The following is a 20,262-nucleotide window of genomic DNA, read 5'->3' on the forward strand; positions in this document are numbered from 1 at the left end:
ACGTGACGTGTCGGGTAGGGTGACGTGACGTGACGGGTAGGGTGACGTGACATGACGTGACGTGTCGGGTAGGGTGACGTGACGTGTCGGGTAGGGTGACGTGACGTGTCGCATAGGGTGACGTGACGTGTCGCATAGGGTGACGTGACGTGTCGGGTAGGGTGACGTGACGTGTCGGGTAGGGTGACGTGACGTGTCGGGTAGGGTGACGTGACGTGTCGGGTAGGGTGACGTGACGTGTCGGGTAGGGTGACGTGACGTGACGTGTCGGGTAGGGTGACGTGACGTGTCGGGTGACGTGCCGTGTCGGGTAGGGTGACGTGACGTGTCGGGTAGGGTGACGTGACGTGTCGGGTAGGGTGACGTGACGTATCGGGTAGGGTGACGTGACGGGTAGGGTGACGTGTCGGGTAGGGTGACGTGACGTGTCGGGTAGGGTGACGTGACGTGTCGGGTAGGGTGACGTGACGTGACGTGTCGGGTAGGGTGACGTGACGTGTCGGGTAGGGTAGGGTGACGTGACGTGTCGGGCAGGGTGACGTGACGTGTCGGGCAGGGTGACGTGACGTGTCGGGCAGGGTGACGTGACGTGTCGGGCAGGGTGACGTGACGTGTCGGGCAGGGTGACGTGACGTGTCGGGCAGGGTGACGTGACGTGTCGGGTAGGGTAGGGTGACGTGTCGGGTGACGTGTCGGGTAGGGTGACGTGTAGGATAGTGTAGGGTAGGGTGACGTGTCGGGTAGGGTAGGGTGACGTGTCGGGTAGGGTAGGGTGACGTGTCGGGTAGGGTAGGGTGACGTGTCGGGTAGGGTAGGGTGACGTGTCGGGTAGGGTAGGGTAGGGTGACGTGTCGGGTAGGGTAGGGTAGGGTGACGTGTCGGGTAGGGTAGGGTAGGGTGACGTGTCGGGTAGGGTAGGGTAGGGTAGGGTGACGTGTCGGGTAGGGTGACGTGTCGGGTAGGGTAGGGCGACGTGTCGGGTAGGGTAGGGCGACGTGTCGGGTAGGGTAGGGCGACGTGTCGGGAAGGGTAGGGCGACGTGTCGGGTAGGGTAGGGCGACGTGTCGGGTAGGGTAGGGCGACGTGTCGGGTAGGGTAGGGCGACGTGTCGGGTAGGGTAGGGCGACGTGTCGGGTAGGGTAGGGCGACGTGTCGGGTAGGGTAGGGCGACGTGTCGGGTAGGGTAGGGCGACGTGTCGGGTAGGGTAGGGCGACGTGTCGGGTCGGGTAGGGTGACGGGTCGGGTAGGGTGACGGGTCGGGTAGGGTAGGGCGACGTGTCGGGTAGGGTAGGGCGACGTGTCGGGTAGGGTAGGGTAGGGTGACGTGTCGGGTAGGGTGACGTGTCGGGTAGGGTAGGGCGACGTGTCGGGTAGGGTAGGGCGACGTGTCGGGTAGGGTAGGGCGACGTGTCGGGTAGGGTAGGGCGACGTGTCGGGTAGGGTAGGGCGACGTGTCGGGTAGGGTAGGGTGACGGGTCGGGTAGGGTGACGGGTCGGGTAGGGTAGGGTGACGTGTCGGGTAGGGTAGGGCGACGTGTCGGGTAAGGTAGGGTAGGGTAGGGTGACGTGTCGGGTAGGGTAGGGTGACGTGTCGGGTAGGGTAGGGTAGGGTTGGGTGACGTGTCGGGTAGGGTGACGTGTCGGGTAGGGTAGGGTAGGGTGACGTGTCGGGTAGGGTGACGTGTCGGGTAGGGTGACGTGTCGGGTAGGGTGACGTGTCGGGTAGGGTAGGGTAGGGTAGGGTGACGTGTCGGGTAGGGTAGGGTGACGTGTCGGGTAGGGTAGGGTGACGTGTCGGGTAGGGTAGGGTAGGGTGACGTGTAGGGTAGGGTAGGGTGACGTGTAGGGTAGGGTAGGGTGACGTGTAGGGTAGGGTAGGGTGACGTGTCGGGTAGGGTAGGGTAGGGTAGGGTGACGTGTAGGGTAGGGTAGGGTGACGTGTCGGTAGGGTAGGGTAGGGTGACGTGTCGGGTAGGGTAGGGTAGGGTGACGTGTCGGGTAGGGTAGGGTAGGGTGACGTGTCGGGTAGGGTAACGTGTCGGGTAGAGTGACGTGTCGGGTAGGGTAGGGTAGGGTAGGGTAGGGTGACATGTCGGGTAGGGTAGGGTAGGGTGACGTGTCGGGTAGGGTGATGTGTCGGGTAGGGTGTCGGGTAGGGTAGGGTAGGGTAGGGTGACGTGTCGGGTAGGGTAGGGTGACGTGTCGGGTAGGGTAGGGTAGGGTGACGTGTCGGGTAGGGTAGGGTAGGGTAGGGTGACGTGTCGGGTAGGGTAGGGTAGGGTGACGTGTCGGGTAGGGTAGGGTGACGTGTCGGGTAGGGTAGGTTGACGTGTCGGGTAGGGTAGGGTAGGGTGACGTGTCGGGTAGGGTAGGGTGACGTGTCGGGTAGGGTAGGGTAGGGTGACGTGTCGGGTAGGGTAGGGTAGGGTGACGTGTCGGGTAGGGTAGGGTAGGGTGACGTGTCGGGTAGGGTAGGGTAGGGTGACGTGTTGGGTAGGGTGACGTGTCGGGTAGGGTGACGTGTCGGGTAGGGTAGGGTGACGTGTCGGGTAGGGTAGGGTAGGGTAGGGTGACGTGTCGGGTAGGGTAGGGTAGGGTGACATGTCGGGTAGGGTAGGGTAGGGTGACGTGTCGGGTAGGGTAGGGTAGGGTAGGGTGACGTGTCGGGTAGGGTAGGGTAGGGTGACGTGTCGGGTAGGGTAGGGTAGGGTGACGTGTCGGGTAGGGTAGGGTAGGGTGATGTGTCGGGTAGGGTAGGGTGACGTGTCGGGTAGGGTAGGGTAGGGTGACGTGTCGGGTAGGGTAGGGTGACGTGTCGGGTAGGGTAGGGTAGGGTGACGTGTCGGGTAGGGTGACGTATCGGTTAGGGTAGGGTAGGGTAGGGTGACGTGTCGGGTAGGGTAGGGTAGGGTGACGTGTCGGGTAGGGTAGGGTAGGGTGACGTGTCGGGTAGGGTAGGGTGACGTGTCGGGTAGGGTAGGGTGACGTGTCGGGTAGGGTAGGGTAGGGTGACGTGTCGGGTAGGGTAGGGTAGGGTAGGGTGACGTGTCGGGTAGGGTAGGGTAGGGTGACGTGTCGGGTAGGGTAGGGTAGGGTGACGTGTCGGGTAGGGTAGGGTAGGGTGACGTGTCGGGTAGGGTAGGGTAGGGTGACGTGTCGGGTAGGGTAGGGTGACGTGTCGGGTAGGGTGACGTGTCGGGTAGGGTGACGTGTCGGGTAGGGTAGGGTGACGTGTCGGGTAGGGTAGGGTAGGGTGACGTGACGTGTCGGGTAGGGTAGGGTAGGGTAGGGTAGGGTAGGGTAGGGTGACGTGACGTGTCGGGTAGGGTAGGGTAGGGTGACATGACGTGACGTGACGGGTGACGTGGTGTCGGGTAGGGTAGGGTGACGTGACGTGACGGGTGACGTGGTGTCGGGTAGGGTAGGGTGACGTGACGTGACGTGACGGGTCGGGTAGGGTGACGTGTCGGGTAGGGTAGGGTGACGTGTCGGGTAGGGTAGGGTGACGTGTCATGTCGGGTAGGGTAGGGTGACGTGTCGGGTAGGGTAGGGTGACGTGTCGGGTAGGGTAGGGTGACGTGTCGGGTAGGGTAGGGTGACGTGTCGGGTAGGGTAGGGTAGGGTGACGTGTCGGGTAGGGTAGGGTGACGTGTCGGGTAGGGTAGGGTGACGTGTCGGGTAGGGTAGGGTAGGGTGACGTGTCGGGTAGGGTAGGGTAGGGTGACGTGTCGGGTAGGGTAGGGTGACGTGTCGGGTAGGGTAGGGTGACGTGTCGGGTAGGGTAGGGTGACGTGTCGGGTAGGGTCGGGTAGGGTAGGGTGACGTGTCGGGTAGGGTAGGGTGACGTGTCGGGTAGGGTAGGGTAGGGTGACGTGTCGGGTAGGGTAGGGTGACGTGTCGGGTAGGGTAGGGTGACGTGTCGGGTAGGGTAGGGTGACGTGTCGGGTAGGGTAGGGTGACGTGTCGGGTAGGGTAGGGTGACGTGTCGGGTAGGGTAGGGTGACGTGTCGGGTAGGGTAGGGTGACGTGTCGGGTAGGGTAGGGTGACGTGTCGGGTAGGGTAGGGTGACGTGTCGGGTAGGGTAGGGTGACGTGTCGGGTAGGGTAGGGTGACGTGTCGGGTAGGGTAGGGTGACGTGTCGGGTAGGGTAGGGTGACGTGTCGGGTAGGGTAGGGTGACGTGTCGGGTAGGGTAGGGTGACGTGTCGGGTAGGGTAGGGTGACGTGTCGGGTCGGGTAGGGTGACGTGTCGGGTCGGGTAGGGTGACGTGTCGGGTCGGGTAGGGTGACGTGTCGGGTCGGGTAGGGTGACGTGTCGGGTCGGGTAGGGTGACGTGTCGGGTCGGGTAGGGTGACGTGTCGGGTAGGGTAGGGTGACGTGTCGGGTAGGGTAGGGTGACGTGTCGGGTAGGGTAGGGTGACGTGTCGTGTAGGGTAGGGTGACGTGTCGGGTAGGGTAGGGTGACGTGTCGGGTAGGGTAGGGTGACGTGTCGGGTAGGGTAGGGTGACGTGTCGGGTAGGGTAGGGTGACGTGTCGGGTAGGGTAGGGTGACGTGTCGGGTAGGGTAGGGTGACGGGTAGGGTAGGGTGACGTGTCGGGTAGGGTAGGGTGACGTGTCGGGTAGGGTAGGGCGACGTGTCGGGTAGGGTAGGGCGACGTGTCGGGTAGGGTAGGGCGACGTGTCGGGTAGGGTAGGGCGACGTGTCGGGTAGGGTAGGGCGACGTGTCGGGTAGGGTAGGGCGACGTGTCGGGTAGGGTAGGGCGACGTGTCGGGTAGGGTAGGGCGACGTGTCGGGTAGGGTAGGGCGACGTGTCGGGTAGGGTAGGGCGACGTGTCGGGTAGGGTAGGGCGACGTGTCGGGTAGGGTAGGGCGACGTGTCGGGTAGGGTAGGGCGACGTGTCGGGTAGGGTAGGGCGACGTGTCGGGTAGGGCAGGGCGACGTGTCGGGTAGGGCAGGGCGACGTGTCGGGTAGGGCAGGGCGACGTGTCGGGTAGGGCAGGGCGACGTGTCGGGTAGGGCAGGGCGACGTGTCGGGTAGGGCAGGGCGACGTGTCGGGTAGGGCAGGGCGACGTGTCGGGTAGGGCAGGGCGACGTGTCGGGTAGGGCAGGGCGACGTGTCGGGTAGGGCAGGGCGACGTGTCGGGTAGGGCAGGGCGACGTGTCGGGTAGGGCAGGGCGACGTGTCGGGTAGGGCAGGGCGACGTGTCGGGTAGGGCAGGGCGACGTGTCGGGTAGGGCAGGGCGACGTGTCGGGTAGGGCAGGGCGACGTGTCGGGTAGGGCAGGGCGACGTGTCGGGTAGGGCAGGGCGACGTGTCGGGTAGGGCAGGGCGACGTGTCGGGTAGGGCAGGGCGACGTGTCGGGTAGGGCAGGGCGACGTGTCGGGTAGGGCAGGGCGACGTGTCGGGTAGGGCAGGGCGACGTGTCGGGTAGGGCAGGGCGACGTGTCGGGTAGGGCAGGGCGACGTGTCGGGTAGGGCAGGGCGACGTGTCGGGTAGGGCAGGGCGACGTGTCGGGTAGGGCAGGGCGACGTGTCGGGTAGGGCAGGGCGACGTGTCGGGTAGGGCAGGGCGACGTGTCGGGTAGGGCAGGGCGACGTGTCGGGTAGGGCAGGGCGACGTGTCGGGTAGGGCAGGGTGACGTGTCGGGTAGGGCAGGGTGACGTGTCGGGTAGGGCAGGGTGACGTGTCGGGTAGGGCAGGGTGACGTGTCGGGTAGGGCAGGGTGACGTGTCGGGTAGGGCAGGGTGACGTGTCGGGTAGGGCAGGGTGACGTGTCGGGTAGGGCAGGGTGACGTGTCGGGTAGGGCAGGGTGACGTGTCGGGTAGGGCAGGGTGACGTGTCGGGTAGGGCAGGGTGACGTGTCGGGTAGGGCAGGGTGACGTGTCGGGTAGGGCAGGGTGACGTGTCGGGTAGGGCAGGGTGACGTGTCGGGTAGGGCAGGGTGACGTGTCGGGTAGGGCAGGGTGACGTGTCGGGTAGGGCAGGGTGACGTGTCGGGTAGGGCAGGGTGACGTGTCGGGTAGGGCAGGGTGACGTGTCGGGTAGGGCAGGGTGACGTGTCGGGTAGGGCAGGGTGACGTGTCGGGTAGGGCAGGGCAGGGTGACGTGTCGGGTAGGGCAGGGTGACGTGTCGGGTAGGGCAGGGTGACGTGTCGGGTAGGGCAGGGTGACGTGTCGGGTAGGGCAGGGTGACGTGTCGGGTAGGGCAGGGTGACGTGTCGGGTAGGGCAGGGTGACGTGTCGGGTAGGGCAGGGTGACGTGTCGGGTAGGGCAGGGTGACGTGTCGGGTAGGGCAGGGTGACGTGTCGGGTAGGGCAGGGTGACGTGTCGGGTAGGGCAGGGTGACGTGTCGGGTAGGGCAGGGTGACGTGTCGGGTAGGGTAGGGTGACGTGTCGGGTAGGGCAGGGTGACGTGTCGGGTAGGGCAGGGTGACGTGTCGGGTAGGGCAGGGTGACGTGTCGGGTAGGGCAGGGTGACGTGTCGGGTAGGGTAGGGTGACGTGTCGGGTAGGGTAGGGTGACGTGTCGGGTAGGGTAGGGTGACGTGTCGGGTAGGGTAGGGTGACGTGTCGGGTAGGGTAGGGTAGGGTGACGTGTCGGGTAGGGTAGGGTGACGTGTCGGGTAGGGTAGGGTGACGTGTCGGGTAGGGTAGGGTGACGTGTCGGGTAGGGTAGGGTGACGTGTCGGGTAGGGTAGGGTGACGTGTCGGGTAGGGTAGGGTGACGTGTCGGGTAGGGTAGGGTGACGTGTCGGGTAGGGTAGGGTAGGGTGACGTGTCGGGTAGGGTAGGGTGACGTGACGTGTCGGGTAGGGTGACGTGACGTGTCGGGTAGGGTGACGTGACGTGTCGGGTAGGGTGACGTGACGTGTCGGGTAGGGTGACGTGACGTGTCGGGTAGGGTGACGTGACGTGTCGGGTAGGGTGACGTGACGTGTCGGGTAGGGTGACGTGACGTGTCGGGTAGGGTGACGTGACGTGTCGGGTAGGGTGACGTGACGTGTCGGGTAGGGTGACGTGACGTGTCGGGTAGGGTGACGTGACGTGCGCGAAAAGGATTGGCGAACGGGCTAGCGCTAAAGAACTCGCGCGCACTAACCAGTTCAGAGGATCGAGGAAGAAGAGTTGGCCGCGAACTGTGCAAGACACGCGGGCACAGCCAGACGCGCATGAACCAATATACAGCGCATTAAGTCCCGCGAGTGAGAATGGCTGAGTAATCGCCAGCCGCGCTGAGAGTCCCGCCCTTTGCCGTTCCACCTAGTTATCTGCCTTGTTCGGGAGACGCGCTACGGGTTCCTGCCATCGCCTGCTGCCATCTTCGCGGGACGTGCCGGGACCGTGGAGAGCCGGACAGAGGCCGCCTCTGGACGACTATGTCGACGCGTGGCTGACCACCTACCCATCTGCAATTCCCTGTGTGAGTAGACGGGCCCGTTGTCTGGGAAATAGGTTAGGACTGCTTAAGGCTGCTCTGTGTCTCTGCGTCCCTGATCATTGTAAATATGTGTGGGAATAATTAAACCTGTGTTCTTCCTTTCTTCCATTCAATCGTTCCTGTGGTTTATTCATTGGCTAAGCATGGTACGAATGGGATCGCTCCAATCGGGTTCCACTAACTAATTAAGACTGCACGGACCATGTGGTACTCAATCCGCTCGGCGTACTCAAACCACACGTGGCTCGTTTGAGGCTTGCTTCCTCGCTTTCGTGGCAGCGCAGGTATTTGGTACGTGCGAGACTTGGTCCCGAAACCCTACCTTGCGCTTGGCAGGAAGGGACGTGTCAAGCCTCGGTTCCGCCAAGCCCAGCAAGAACAAGGGGATTAATCCCCCCTTGGTAAGGGGATGAAGGGCGGCGTAGAGAACCGTAACAATATACAGTCACGTGAAAAAGTAAGTACACCCCATGTAAAGTTTTGACTTTCTCAACATATTTCAACATGCAGCTATTTGATCTTCATTTCAACAATATTGAGAGATAAAGGTGATATAATATAACAAATATCATGAACCATTTACATTTTGTAGTCCATTGTATTATTTAAATAAACATAAATTCAAATTTCGCATGTGGAAAAAGTAAGTACACCCCTACATTTATCACTGCTTCAAATACCTAAAATTAAAATCAGGTGCACCAGCTCAGGTGCAACTGATTAGAACATCGTTAGAGAGGATCTTGGAGGAACCTGTCTTATTTAATCCTCAGACATTTAGTTTGGTTTGCTCTTTGTTGTTGATGTGTGTGGCGTCACCATGCCGCGATCAAAAGAGCTCTCTGAGGCCTTCAGATAGAAGGTTATAGATGCCTACGAGTCTGGGAAGGGATTTAAAAAGATCTCAAAACAAGTACACCCCTACATTGTACTTGTTGGGGTGGAGTGGGTGCAAGCAGATGAGGGATGTAGTGGGGGAAGTAGCGGATGAGAGGTGGAGGGGAGGGGATGAGGGATGGAGTGGGAGGAGTAGATGAGGACTGCAGTGGAGGGGATGAAGGATGGAGTGGGAGGAATGATGAGGGGTGGAGGGGAGGGATGAGGGGTGGAGGGGAGGGATGAGGGCTGGAGTGGGGGGAGAATACAAGGGGTAGAGTAGAAGTGGAGTGGTGAGGGAGTGGAAGAGGGGTGGATTGGGGGAGCGGATGAGGAGGGGTGCAAACGAGGGAAAAGTGAGGGAAGTGAAATAAAAGGTCGAGGTTGGAGTGTGGGGAACAGTGCAGGTTGGAATGGGGGTGCGGAGCGGTGGATGTTGGATCGTGGGGGGAGGGGAGCAATGGAGGTTGGAGCAATGGAGGTTGGAGTAGAGTGGTGGAGGTTGGATTTGGGGTGAGGATGGCAGAACAATGGAGGTTGGAGTGGGGGACAGATGATGAAGGTTGGATTGGCGGGGGGGGGGGGGGGTGCGATGGAGGTTGGAGTGGGGGAAGCGGAGTGGTGGAGGTTGGATTGGGGGGGGGGGGGGAAACGGAGCAATGGAGGTTGGAGTGGGGAAAACGGAGTGGGGGAAGCGGCGTGGGGGAGGTTGGCATGGGGGTGGGTTTGGCATGGGGAGTGGGGGAGGGTGTTGTTGGGGAAGGGGTGGGGGGGGGAGGATGGAGTAGGGGGGAGAGGAGTAGGGGAGGATTGAGTGTGAGGGAGGATTGAGTGTAGGGGAGGATTGAGTGTTGGGGAGGATTGAGAGTAGGAGAGGATTGAGAGTAGGAGAGGATTGAGAGTAGGGGAGGATTGAGAGTAGGAGAAGATTGAGAGTAGGGGAGGATTGAGAGTAGGGGAGGATTGAGCGTCGGAGAGGATTGAGCGTCGGGGAGGATTTGAGTGTCGGGGAGGATTGAGTGTCGGGGAGGATTGAGTGTCGGGGAGGATTGAGTGTCGGGGAGGATTGAGTGTCGGGGAGGATTGAGTGTCGGGGAGGATTGAGTGTCGGGGAGGAATTGAGTGTCGGGGAGGATTGAGTGTCGGGGAGGATTGAGAGTAGGGGAAGATCGAGTGTCGGGGAGGATTGAGAGTAGGGGAGGATTGAGAGTAGGGGAGGATTTGAGCGTCGGAGAGGATTGAGTGTCGGGGAGGATTGAGTGTCGGGGAGGATTGAGTGTCGGGGAGGATTGAGTGTCGGGGAGGATTGAGTGTCGGGGAGGATTGAGTGTCGGGGAGGATTGAGTGGTAGGGGAGGATTGAGGAGTAGGGGAAGGTTGAGTGTCGGGGAGGATTGAGTGTCGGGGAGGATTGAGTGTCGGGGAGGATTCAGTGTCGGGGAGGATTGAGTGTCGGGGAGGATTGAGTGTCGGGGAGGATTGAAGTGTCGGGGAGGATTGAGTGTCGGGGAGGATTGAGAGTAGGGGAGGATTGAGAGTAGGGGAGGATTGAGTGTAGGGGAGGATTGAGAGTAGGGGAGGATTGAGAGTAGGGGAGGATTGAGTGTAGGGGAGGATTGAGAGTAGCGGAGGATTGAGTGTAGGGGAGGATTGAGTGTAGGGGAGGATTGAGTGTAGGGGAGGATTGAGTGTCGGGGAGGATTGAGTGTCGGGGAGGATTGAGTGTCGGGGGAGGAATTGAGTGTCGGGGAGGATTGAGTGTAGTGGAGGATTGAGAGTAGGGGAGGATTGAGGTGTTGGGCAGGATTGAGTGTTGGGCAGGATTGAAGTGAAGGAGGAGGGTTTGAGAGTAGGGGAGGATAGAGTGTAGGGGAGGATTGAGTGTAGAGGAGGATTGAGTGTCGGGGAGGATTGAGTGTCGGGGAGGATTGAGAGTAGGGGAGGATTGAGTGTCGGGGAGGATTGGTGTCGGGGAGGATTGAGAGTAGGGGGGAGGGGAGGATCGAGTGTAGGGGAGGATCGAGTGTAGGAGGAGGATCGAGTGTCGGGGAGGATTGAGTGTCGGGGAGGATTGAGTGTAGGGGGAGGATTGAGTGGCAGGAGAGGATTGAGTGTCAGGGAGGATTGAGTGTCGGGGAGGATTGAGTGTTGGGGAGGACTTGAGTGTAGGGGAGGATCGAGTGTAGGGGAGGATTGAGTGTCACAGGGAGGATTGAGAGTAGGGAGGAGAGGATTGGGTCAGGTTGATCAACATCACGGAGCCTTAAATATCACAGAAAGCATCCACACCTCAATCACCTTCTTCATCTCAATCATCTTGTATCATCTTGAACATTTTTGAACATTTTTGAACATCTCGATCAATTGTTGGTAATGTTGATTGCCCACTCAAACATCCACGTGAATACATTGAAGGCAAATATAAAGTAGCAGTTTGTTGAGTTTTGGACATTCCGAATTTGGAGGCCACACACATAAAACACGATCAGCCGGGTCACACGAAAACATATTCATCAAAACACTCAAACCAAAAGTGGATTCAGTGAATTATTAAAGGGAAAGAGCAGAATTTTCTTGTGAATGAATGGCCCATGTAGTTATCATTCACCACACCTGTCTAGAACTCGCACACCTCCACCGAGAGTGGATCAATACTACAAATCAAACATTATAGGTCTAACATGAACGCGTGTCACGTGAAAAACAAGCAATCTCATGAATATAACAAGTACACTGTATATACATATCGCCTAATAATGGCGGGACGCACGCGCATAGCGAGACGGACAACACGTTTCCATCATGACGACACAATCGCTGCTTGTTTGTTTTAAACGATTCGGGGATTTGAAAATCGAGTATTGAGAACACCAGAAACGCAAAGGTCACGTATATCGGCAAAGAGCGATATGTGAGCTGAGCGCGGGATCTGGTCCCCCCCCCCCCCCCAAAAAACCCCCCCACCACCCGGCACGATCCCTAGGGGTTCCCACTAGGTCCCGGCTCACGATGCAGAACCGTGCGCGGATCCACCGACCTGTGTACCTCGTGTTTCTGCCTCCGACCGAGCTCTCGGCTCCTAGGCCTTCCCCGCACAGTATGTACAGTGAGCCGTTGTTCCTGCTTCCTTCTCCCCTTTCCCCTTCCTCCTCGGCGGGTGTGAACCCCAGCTCTCGCTTCCCGTCTCCGAAACCAGGAACAACACAAATCCTCCCCTGCGCGCTCCTCTCGCTTCCCCCAGGCCTCCGAGACGTACCGGGTCCGCACGCACAAGCCTCCAAAACTCGGGGAGGGGTTCGAACCCCCCCAATCCCCACTCCCTAGCTCCCCTTTGCCCCCCTTTTCCGAGTTCAGCTCCACACCGACTCTCTCACGTTCGACCCGCTATCTGCACCACCATTTCGCTGACGTGTCGACGAAATAAGGGCCGCTCTCTCAGCTCCAGAATCCCAAACCCCGGAAACGCGCCCGTTTCCCCCCTAAAGGCCGACAGGCATGAGCCCCATGTTTTTTCCCGGGCAGGTTTATTAACGCCCTCCCATGGCCGTAAGGTAAAACTACAGCGTCAACACGGACTTTCCAAATAGGGCGAGCGGGCCGCCGCGCATGCGCACAAGCCCTTGGTAACACGGCGCTGGGCGCGTACACGTGGTGCGTGCGACGTAACGATCGATGTGTGATTGTGTGCGTTTACACGTGGCGAATGTGATGGATCAATGGTTTGTCAATTGGGCTTCGACATGTTCCTTAAACGCTGTGATTTATCATCCATTTCGCTTATCGAGCCCGTGCACTCATCGAATGAGAGCTGTTTCAGATAACGAAGGATTAATTGATAATAATGGAGGGAATATCTCAAGGGCAGAACAGTGATAGGACCAGGAGCCATGATAGCCAGAGAGTGAAGATGGTAGGGAGGGGGTCTTTCACTCAGTGAGTACTTGATGCATGGAATGGTATCCATGGGCAGGTAGTGGCAGCAGAAACGGTAGATAAGTACCGGTACCTGAAAGCATTGGGGATAGAGGGGTGCAGTGATGTTGGTAGTATTGGTGGGTAGTTTCAGTATGGATGGGTGGTTGTGAACATCTGTGCTGATTGTGACGTCATCTGTGACAGGGTCTCTTTAAAGGACAGTGTGATTGGTGTTGTACATTCTTGACCCTAATACCACGTTTCCCCACCCCCAAAATGAACTCCCCCACTCCCGCCTCCTCCACCCAAACAAATACCGAAAAAGAGCAAACACAAAACAATTCCCCATGTTTATTTTAACACTCTTGTGATATCCCTGGGCTTGCCACACGTTTCTCATCCACACTCCTCGTCTTATCCTCCCAATGAAATGAACTCGTTAGCTTTGACTGGTTTATTTAATCTGGTGTTGGTGTTGCGCAGGCATAATGAACCAAACAGCCTCCTCCTGTGTCAAATTCCCTTGTGATACCTTGTGCATGTATTGTGGTAGAATGATAGTGCAAGCTCCAAGGATAGAGTGACATCGAATGCAGCTTAGAACTGCTGAAAATAAAGAATGAAAAATAACCTTCACCCCCTACCATTCCTCTCCACCTTCCTCTTCCCATCCCTCTTTCTCACACTCCTCTTTCTCCCACCCTCACCCCCTCCCATCCCTCTTTCTCCCACCTCCTCCCATCCGTCTCTCTCCCCCCTCCCATCCCTCTCTCTCCCCCCTCCCATCCCTACCACCCCCCCTCCCATCCCTCTCTCTCCCACCCCTCTTCCTCCCTCTCCTCTTTCTCCCACCCGTCCTCTCATCCCTCTTTCTCTCACCCCCCCTCCCCCACCCATCACCTCTTTCTCCGACATCCCTCCTCCCATCCCTCTTTGTCCCACCTCCCCCTCCCATCCCTCTCTCTCCCTCCTCCCATCCCTCATCTCCTCTCTCCCACTCCCCATCCCTGTCTCTCCCTTCCCCCTCCTATCACTCTCTCCCCCACCTTCCTCCTCCCACCCCACCCCCCCCCATGCCTCTTCCTCCCATCACTCTTTCTCCCACCCCTCCTCCCATCCCTCTTTTTCCCACCCCTCTTCCTCCCTCTCCTCTTCCTCCCACCCCTCTTTCTACCACCCCCCACCCCCATCCCTCTCCCTCCCACTCCTCTTCATCCCTCTCCTCTTCCTCCCATCCCTCTTTCTCCCACCCTTCCTCTCATCCCTCTTTCTCCCAACCTCCCCCCCCCTCCCACTCCTCTTTCTCCCACCTTCCTCCTCCCATCCCTCTTTCTCCCACCTCCTCCTCCCATCCCTCTTTCTCCCACCTCCTCCTCCCATCCCTCTTTCTCCCACCACCTCCTCCCATCCCCCCTCCCATCCCCCTCTTTCTCCCATCCTCCCCTCCCATCCCTCTCTCTCCCTCCACCCATCCCTCATCTCCTCTCTCCCACTCCCCATCCCTCTCTCTCCCTTCCTCCTCCTATCCCTCTCTCCCCCACCTTCCTCCTCCCACCCCTCTTTCTCCCACTCCCCTCCTCCCATCCCTCTTTCTCCCACTCCCCTCCTCCCATCCCTCTTTCTCCCACCCCCCCCCCTCCCATCCCTCTTTCTCCCATCACATTTTCTCCCACCCCCCCCCTCCCATCCCTCTTTCTCCCACCCCCCTCCCATCCCTCTTTCTCCCATCACATTTTCTCCCACCCCTCCTCCCATCCCTCCTTCTCCCACCTCTCCTCCCATCCCTCTTTCTCACACCCGTCCTCCCAATAAACGAATCACAATACCACTGGAGATGAGACGGTGCGGAGCATTTAACGGACCACAAAAGCACAGCTAACAAGAGGCGCCAAAACCCTGGAACACACGCAGCCGGAAGCACCACCCACAGTGGGTCATTAATATATTGTGGCATGACCTCTTTCTTTTTATCTCCCTTTCGCATTAAATTTCTTGTATCAATTAACCATGTCACAAAGGGATGAACAAAGATACCAAGGCTGAATAAATGCAAACAGCTACCTCAACACAGGAGGTCTCAAGCAAATACAGGGAGCAAAGAACAAGTTTAATATCAAAAAATATAACCACGTCTGTGTGAAAGCAATCCAAACATGCATGGGCATCAACAAACCATGTACAGAGTGGCCACAAAGTCCCTATGCATAATAGTGTGTCCTCTGTTACTTATTTGTTTTATTTGTTTTCCAGGTACAGCTTCAGCATGACGGACACCAGTAAGTACACGATAGAAGAGAGACTGATTACTTGTGTTTAGGTTCACGACCACGTGTGACTTGTGAGAAGGAGCAAGTTTTGAAGACATAAGGACAGGATTTTCGCAGAGGTTCGATAAGCCAGCTCCTACGCACGACACGCAGGAAGTGTCCTTCTTCTTCAACACGGAGTGTCCTTGATTTGACTTGATTTAGAGAAAGGCTTTTCTGCAGCGATTTCCCCACCATTACATAAAGACGAAGCGTATTTTTCGGATGAGTGTGCTATTATCTCAGCAATCGATGCAGGAATGTTTCTTTTTGGTGCAAAGAAAATCCTCATTTTTATGAGGAAATTGAACAGCATCCTCCTCATGTCATGATGTGGGCAGCAATTTCATAAGATCACTCGATAGGGCCATATTTTTTCGATACAAGTGTCAATCACACTGCTTATTTGAACATGCTTTAGACGTGGCTTGTTCCACAACTGCGTGAGAGGTCTCGAGGAAACAGCTATCCTGTAACAAGATGGTGCACCAGCACATTATGCTCTCGCAGTTAGAGAATATCTCGACGACAAATTCAGTGGACGATGGATTGGACGTGGATCTAAGATAGTGTGGCCTCCTCAAAGTCCGGACTGAACAACATGTGACAACTCGCTTTGGGGCATTGTGAAAGAGGAAATTTCTCATCTCTGCCTAACAACAGTTGAAGACCTCAAAACAGCTGTCAGGGATGAAGGATGGAGTGGGGGGAGTAGATGAGGGGTGGAGGAGAGGGGATGAGGGCTGGAGTGGCGGGAGCATATAAGGGGTAGAATAGGAGTGGAGTGGATGAGGGGTGGAGTGGTGAGGGAGTGGAAGAGGGGTGGAGTGAAGGGGGAGTGAGTGAGAGAGGGTGGAGTGGGGTGGAGGGGGGTCTTTTATGACCTCAAAACCTCAACATGGAAGAAGATGTCCAGAAGAACATGGAGAAAAATTCAAATTTGTGTGGAGAATGGCGGGGAGCGTACAGATAAATTCTAACTTAATTCTAACTGCGTGCATTAGGGACTTTGTGGCCACTCTGTGCATACAGGGCCTAACGGTAGGACATACAAAAGCAGTTCACATGAGTGGATGACATTGGAATAGGAAAAAAGTATAAATTATCCGTGTGGAAAATACATTGTCGGTGCAACAGGTGTTAGAAAACCGGTGTCATTACAGGGCCATTATAGGGGTAGACTATCCTCATGCAACTGGGGTTTCAATCATCAACCATGTTGAGTCTCCTCGGGCAAAGATGATGGTATGTCAGACTCCATGATCCTCCATACACGCCCTCATTTCTGCAGTGGTCACAAGTCCTATGTTCCGCCTCAGTTGGTCGACGTATGTCAAGTGACGCCCCCCTCTCGAGGCCTGTCCATGCTCCGGTTCCCAGAGCACCGGCTTACTAACTGCTGGGTCCTTATGCCGTACGCAGTGTCCTGCCATTGTTCGCCTCCAAGTCCTGATCTTTTGAGAGACACATGGTAGTCCTCTATACAGTATGTTATTTCTGACATTATCTCTCCATGTCACATTCAGGGCTATCCGTAGCATGCGCGTGTAGCAGCCGTCGAGCCTTGCCTCCTGTTCGGAAGTGAGGGTCCATGCCTCAGAGCCGTACGGGAGGATCGATTTGACAGTTGCAACGAATAGTTTTCTCTTGAGGTCGTCTGGCATGCCTGATTGCCACATCTTATTGAAGTCGTGAAAGACTCGCCAGGCTTGTGCTTTCCTTGTATTGGGGTTTATTCTGCCCCCAAATTATTCACATCATTACTGAAGAATGTAATCTGTTAGATGTTTTGTAAGGCGTCTCTGTCGAGTTGAGTGCCTCAGAGCAGGGGCGGATCCAGGAATTTCAAGACGCCGGGGGGGGGGGGGGGGATGCATGAAACTATAGCGCTGGGGGGGGGGATAAAGGGGGGGGTGGGGGTCCTCCCCCAGGAATTTTTTTTTTAATGATCGTCAGAAACGGCATTTCGTGCGTTCTTGGAAGTTTCTGCAGTTCCTTGTGTTCTTCCCTGGTCCAACAGTTCAACAGATTCGCACCGCCTGCACCCTCATCCTGGATCGAAGGGGGGGTGCGCACCCCCTGCACCCCCCCCCCCTGGATCCGCCCCTGCAGAGTGTGCACCGATGAAACTGGGCTAGAGGGACAAGCAAATGCCTGGGTAGGTGTTGTAAAAGCTGGTGTTATCGGATCAGAAAACCTGGACCGGGGTCTGCAGCATATGACTAGGTGAGGAAGACCGAGGCTCTGGATCATGTAGTGGCATCTCTACATCAAGAGGCAACTCGGAGATTTGGTCCAGAGCCAGTGATTGGGGAAGAACTGGTGGATCCATCGTAGGCTGCGGAGTTTGCATAACGGGCTCCATAGTCGCCAGCATTGGAGCTGTGGAAGGGGTAGACATCTCAACTGGTATGTTAGGGTTGATAAGAACAGAATCCGTCAAAGAGGAGCAATCACCGTGGCCGGTGTGACGAAGGTTGGAAGTAGAGTAAACTGTAGGGTCAGCGTAGAAGGAAGGGACTTGGTAGCATTCAGATCTCTTGACTCGATAAGTTGTGCTACGTAGCTGGGAACCGATGAACTTGCGAATAGTGCACCAGCCATCCTCGACAGAGGTAACCAAGTAGCATAGGTGGGCCTGAGATTTGTTGCGGTCAGCATGAAGGTAGGTAGACCAGATCACCAAAAGCAACTGATGTCAGTGTTGGTTGAACTCCTAAGGGGGCTTTGGACTTCTGGCTATACGGGTGACTGATCCGGCAGAGCCGATGTTGAGTCTCAATTACCCTTTCGTCAGACAGGGTAATCTGGACATTGGAGAACTGGTCTCTCTGTGTCCATAACTCTCTCACGGAAAGCCCTTGGGAACGAAGATGTGTTGAGTCGTGAAGTGACGATAGACCAGGCCAAAGGTTTAACAGGGCCTCCATGTGGCTCCTGGCATAGAAGCTCGTCCTCCAGCTCCCACACTGCTTTCTCTGCTACGGGGTTCTTATTGAGGTTTTTTATTCTAACGAGCTCAATGACGATGTGGTGTTCTTGTAGCACCTTATTTCCTAACAGGGCGGAGAACCCAGGGGCAGGATCAGTCCATATGACAGCTTGGGGACAATCCAGCGGACTAAACCCAATGCATAATTGAAGCAGAGCATCCCTTAAGGTGTCATGGCATTCGTTGGCAATGATACAAGCAGCTGTGTGAGACATGACACACTCTCATATGACTAAAATGATTTGTCGCTCACGTTTGATAACATCAGCCGCAAATGATATGCCAACCATCTCTGGAGGGTCATTGGATGACTGAGGAATGATGGTGTGCGGGATGCTCTGGAGAGCAGCGCAATTATGGCAGATAGCAGTGACCCCTTCAATAGGTGCATATCAAGTGCATAGAAGTATCGGTGGGTGACCAATATGAGTTGATGAGATGACGGGTGAGAAAGATGTAGATGGAGAGCAGTGATCAGGCCATCCAGTACACTTTGCGGAATGATAATGCATTCCCTGGAGGGGGAAGGATGCTCATCCCGCCGGACTACGAGTAAACCATCTCGTGCAATGGTAGCAACTCAGAGGTAGCGTTTGACATCGCGAATGTTGGTAAGCCTCTTTGAAGGGCGAGTACCTTGCAACAGGTGAGTATGCGTGCACCGCAGGTGTGGACATTCAGATTGGATAGCGAGCCATGCTGCCCTACTGGTGAAAGGAAGTTTTGTTGAGCCTGACACAATGTTGTCAATGGATACCCGGTAAACAGTGGAATCAGAAGTTTGGTGTATGAAAGAATAGACCTGGCATGTGGGGTCTTCGCATTCAGGTGTATTACGGCTTGCAAAGTCCGATGGAATGTTCACAGATCCAACTAGGTGTCTGATAGAGGCGTGGTAGCGACTGACCTTGGGAAGGAAGGTAGTGACACGTGGATTGGCAGAACTCCCCCCCTGCATAGTTTATAGGAGGCCTGTACACACAGTTTGCTGTCTGTGAGAACACAAGGACGGTGTTTGGACTGCACAATGTATGGGCTGAAGTGCATGATAGAAGCCGCAATGGACAGGGCTTCAATTTCACAGGGCAACCATGTGATTTGGCAACCACACAGTTTGGCACTGAAAAACCCAGCGAGTTTGAGTTTATTGCCACGGGTCACATACAGGGTGGATGCGATGCCATACCTCTTAACAGCACCATCTGCAACAATCCAGAGTTCATCTTCTGGTCGGGGGAAGGTAATTATTTCAGTGGATGCAAGAGCAGACTGCACTATTTGGAAGTTTGTGTGGAGGTCATCTGTCCACTTGATCCTTTCACTGGACTCATATCCGGCAGTGACAGCATCCAAGGGGTTTGTGTACAAGGCGCATTGTGGAAGGACTCTTGCAAGCATCTTGTAGGCCCCAATGAAAGATCTCATGCCCGAAACCTTCTCTGGTGGAGAGCAGGTAGAGAGAGTGGCCACACAGTGTGGGCTAACTTGTAAAGTGCCCTGAGACCAGATCCATCCCAGAATAGTTGTCGTCTTGTGACAGATGACAGTCTTTGGGGAAGATCACATCGTGACAGGGTATGTAGTACATGTTGCCAGTTGAGAAGAAGTTCCTCAGGACTGTTAACACCACCGTAGAGATCATCTGCAAACTTGACTACTCACCCCGCCCCCGCCCCCGCCCCCCTTCTAAAAGATCGCCGAAGACACAGCATGTCAATTCCTCAAGGGCGGTTTCAGATCTAAGCATGCACATGGCAGAACGAGTGTATACACGAACACCTTTGTATGGTGTGACCACTCCACAATACTTCATTGAAGATCATGCTAATGGAATCTGATAAAAGGCATTGGTCAGGTCTGTTGCAATGATGTGTTTCCACGGGGCAATCTTGCGTAAGGTTGAGTTAACATCCGGCATGAGTGAAGGTTGAGGCTTACAGTAGCGCCAAACATTGGCGAATGCTGTGACAAGTCGGAATCCCCCATTTGGCTTCTTCACGAGAAATGATGGGTTAAGGTACTCCACGGTGACTCCCACATCTTCAGGTCGGACTAAGACCCCATGGCCTTCAAGGTCATCAAATGTTTGTTGCCACTCAACACGTTTATCTTTGGCATACAGGGGAAGGTGACCTTTGCGTTGTGGAGGTGCATATCAGAAAAAAAATATGCGTAATCTCAATAAATTCCCCAGGCCAGATTGTTGTTGACCTTGGGGGTGCACGAAGGACATGGGCTCGCCTTACTCTGCATGGGTTAGAGAAAGCATGGGGTTGGGATCTATCGACATAGGTGGAGGAATCTCCAACTAGCACTTGGTGTTTGGCTGGTCGATTTGACACGTCGTTGGTTTCCATGAAAGGGGTGCATGCAAGTACCTCAACATCAAGATTCTCCACGATGAGGCCATCAGAGAAAATATTGTGATGTCTCTGGACACAGAGAACTGCATTTCACCAACAACATGCAAAGGAGATGAACCATCAGCCTGGTGAGCAGATTGGGATGAGCTCTTGATGGTGACACCAAGTCTCTTAGTATAGCTGTGGAAGTACGGACCACGTTGCATGTGGATCCACTGTCAATGGTTACACGAATAGCATGATGCTTGAAGAATGTGTTTAAGTAGGGTGACTGACGAAGCTGTACCTGGAGTGTAGGTAGGTTCAGCACATCATCAGTGGGCTCATCATCCCCTTCGCGCAAACACACATCTGAGATTGC

At 56.2% G+C, this 20,262-nt stretch overlaps 1 protein-coding gene across 6 annotated transcripts in view; it reads right to left on the reverse strand.

The window, feature by feature from the left end:
* Window positions 1-20,262, reverse strand: part of ZBTB46 (zinc finger and BTB domain containing 46) — a 95,984-nt gene that overhangs the window by 73,634 nt on the left and 2,088 nt on the right. Inside the window, exon 1 of one of the 6 annotated variants that reach the window (XM_078774530.1) lies at window positions 11,371-11,640. The exons of 2 other annotated variants lie outside the window; for them this stretch is intronic. The gene's annotated coding sequence lies outside the window, so the exon portion shown is untranslated. Of the gene's footprint in view, window positions 1-11,362; window positions 11,641-20,262 lie in introns of those variants that run through there. 3 more of the 6 variants (XM_078774529.1, XM_078774528.1, XM_078774527.1) reach the window with 3 other exon arrangements.

Source organism: Myxine glutinosa, chromosome 3, assembly GCF_964187855.1.
Source record: "Myxine glutinosa chromosome 3, kmMyxGlut1.1, whole genome shotgun sequence".
Classification (NCBI taxonomy): Eukaryota; Metazoa; Chordata; class Myxini; order Myxiniformes; family Myxinidae; genus Myxine; species Myxine glutinosa.